Source organism: Petaurus breviceps, unplaced genomic scaffold, assembly GCF_028583685.1.
Source record: "Petaurus breviceps papuanus isolate PSGF00001 unplaced genomic scaffold, PetGlider_PUasm1.0 174, whole genome shotgun sequence".
In the NCBI taxonomy this organism is placed as follows: domain Eukaryota; kingdom Metazoa; phylum Chordata; class Mammalia; order Diprotodontia; family Petauridae; genus Petaurus; species Petaurus breviceps.
The window spans coordinates 23656911-23659245 of record NW_027185761.1 but is presented as its reverse complement, the minus strand read 5'-3'; the positions used below and the strand labels follow the sequence as shown (position 1 = coordinate 23659245).

Sequence of the window (2335 nt, the reverse complement as noted above, 5' to 3'; positions counted from 1 at the left end):
AGAGAGAGAGAGAGAGAGAGAGAGAGAGAGAGAGAGAGAGAGAGAGAAATTCTTTGCCTCATACTGTAAGGTCCTGGAGCATTTGTACTCTAGTTGGTGTCTCAGCAAATCTAGTTAACTTGATTTTCCTCTGGGTGAGTCCCAGTCTAATCTTTCAGGACTCACTCCACTTAATGCTCAACAGTCACTGACTCTTCACACACACCCATCTTTTCTCCTACTCAGGTAGCTGGCTGCTGCTTATAAACAGTCACATAGAAGTGTTGCTCATTAAACACAAGACAGCCTTGGGTGACGTGGAAAAGAACAGCCTGGAAGACTCTGGTTGTGTCCAGGTAGGAAGGACAATTGATGGAAAAATGTTTGCTTGGGGATTTTTGTTTGTCTTAATTGCATTTGACCAATGTAATGTAAGGCCAAGGAAAGGCAACTTCCCAGGTTCAAAATACCAGCATAGGTGCTCTCTATTTTATTCAGTGACAAACCAAGAACAGAGAAGATCAAAACATGACATCATTCAAAATACAGCATTTACTAAGTGTTATTAAATAATCTCCAAGTACTACCCCACCCCAGGACCTTCCAATCATTCAATCAATTACAAAGTCCCTGTTCTAAATACTTCTCCACCCCTAGGCTATACCTTAATTAAGTCCACCACAAAGCCCCTCTTCTCAAATGGAGATTAGTTTCCAAACATAAGGTCAAAAGTTCCCCACCCCTGGATCACAATTGAATCTACCCCAGAGTTACATCAAGTTTAAACACAGCACTTAATACCCAAATGGAGCTCTTTTCTTCATCTTGACAGGAGGCAAGTTCTCAGCAATCTTAGTTCCTGGGGAGACAAGGCTTAGCAAGGCCATAAGATACATTGCCAGTCCCTTCATGAATTCATCCTCTGTCTGTAGAACAGTCCTAGAACCCCTGAACACATTAGCAAAGCCCTCTCCCAGGATTTCTGTAAACATACAACAAGAAAATCCTTCTTCAGGGCTTCTGAACCAACAGAAAGGCTCCCAGACCCCTGCAACAACAGCACTGTCCTTCACCAGTGGACAGTATTCATTCTGTCTGCAGGACAGTCTCCAGACCCCTGCAACAACAGTACTGTCCCTCACCAGTGGACAGTATTCACTCTCTGTCTGCAGGACAGTCTCAGGGCTTCTTAGCGAACAGCCAGGTTCCAGGACTTCTTCAACAAAAGGACTGTCTTTCACCAGTGGACAAATCTGGCAAAACAACATCAAAACAGACAGACAAAGTACCAGCAAAACAGCCATGTCTCCTCAGTCCTTGGCAGCTCAGGGGGCAGGTCTCAAAAGTCCAGGGCAATTCAAAGCGGCCACCAGCAATTCTCTTAGTCTCTCTCTCTCCACGAGGTGCTGCTTCCAAAAAGATCTTCCGCCTCTCTCTAGTGTCTCTCCAAATCAATGTCACCAGCTCCTCCCAGTTCAGGACTTTCTTTTCACATCAACAAGCCCATCCCACAGGTGGGATTAACAAACTCTGGGTTTTAACACAATCAATTTGAAACCAAGCCAATACAGGGGAATCTTTAATTGCCATTACTATCACAACCAATCAACCAATCTCTGTGGGCTTATACAGTGATCCATTCATTAAGACATCCTTCCAAATGATCAGACTGAAAAGGGGTTGATTGAATAGTTGTGCCCAGAGTGAATCTACATGGTATGGTAATGATAGGAGAGTTCACCTGTGGTTCAGGGGACTTGATTTCTAGCCTTAGCTTAATGATCAAGAGAATTGGGGGATTTGGGGGCAAATTAATTTGTGTCTCTCATTTTTTCCCTTGTGATATTAGAGCTATTGCATTATCCTAAATCAAAAGGAAAAGACCTTTTTCCAGATTACCATGATATAGTGAGAAAAGCAGTGGACCTAGAATTAGGAGACCCGGGTTCAAATTCATTCTCTGTCATTTATTATGTGGACAACCATGGGCAAGCATTTAACCTCTCTGAGATTCCATTTTCTCCTCTGTAAAATTAGGATTATGTTTGTACTATCCACTTCAAAGGGCTACACACTGGAAAGGGGCTTTGTAATCCTTAAAGCCTAAAGAAAATAGGAATTGTTATTACTGGTGCGCATAATAACAAACAAGCATTTGTTGAACATCTGCTATTTATTTAGCACCATGGAGGTCACAGGAAGTATAAGCCTTAGACTTTACTCTCAAAAAAATTGTAATCTGACTAAAGATGCTAGCTAACTGACTACTAGATAGGCAGACAGATAGACAGACAGGTAGATAGATAGATAGATAGATAGATAGATAGATAGATAGATAGATAGATAGATAGATAGA

At 42.1% G+C, this 2335-nt stretch overlaps 1 protein-coding gene across 10 annotated transcripts in view; it reads left to right on the top strand.

The window, feature by feature from the left end:
• Window positions 1–2335, top strand: part of HRH1 (histamine receptor H1) — a 127589-nt gene that overhangs the window by 76480 nt on the left and 48774 nt on the right. For 9 of the 10 annotated variants that reach the window (XM_069083936.1, XM_069083938.1, XM_069083935.1 and 6 more), the window contains one exon: window positions 226–335. The exons of the other annotated variant lie outside the window; for it this stretch is intronic. The gene's annotated coding sequence lies outside the window, so the exon portion shown is untranslated. The remainder of the gene's footprint in view (window positions 1–225; window positions 336–2335) is intronic. 10 annotated transcript variants of the gene reach the window in all.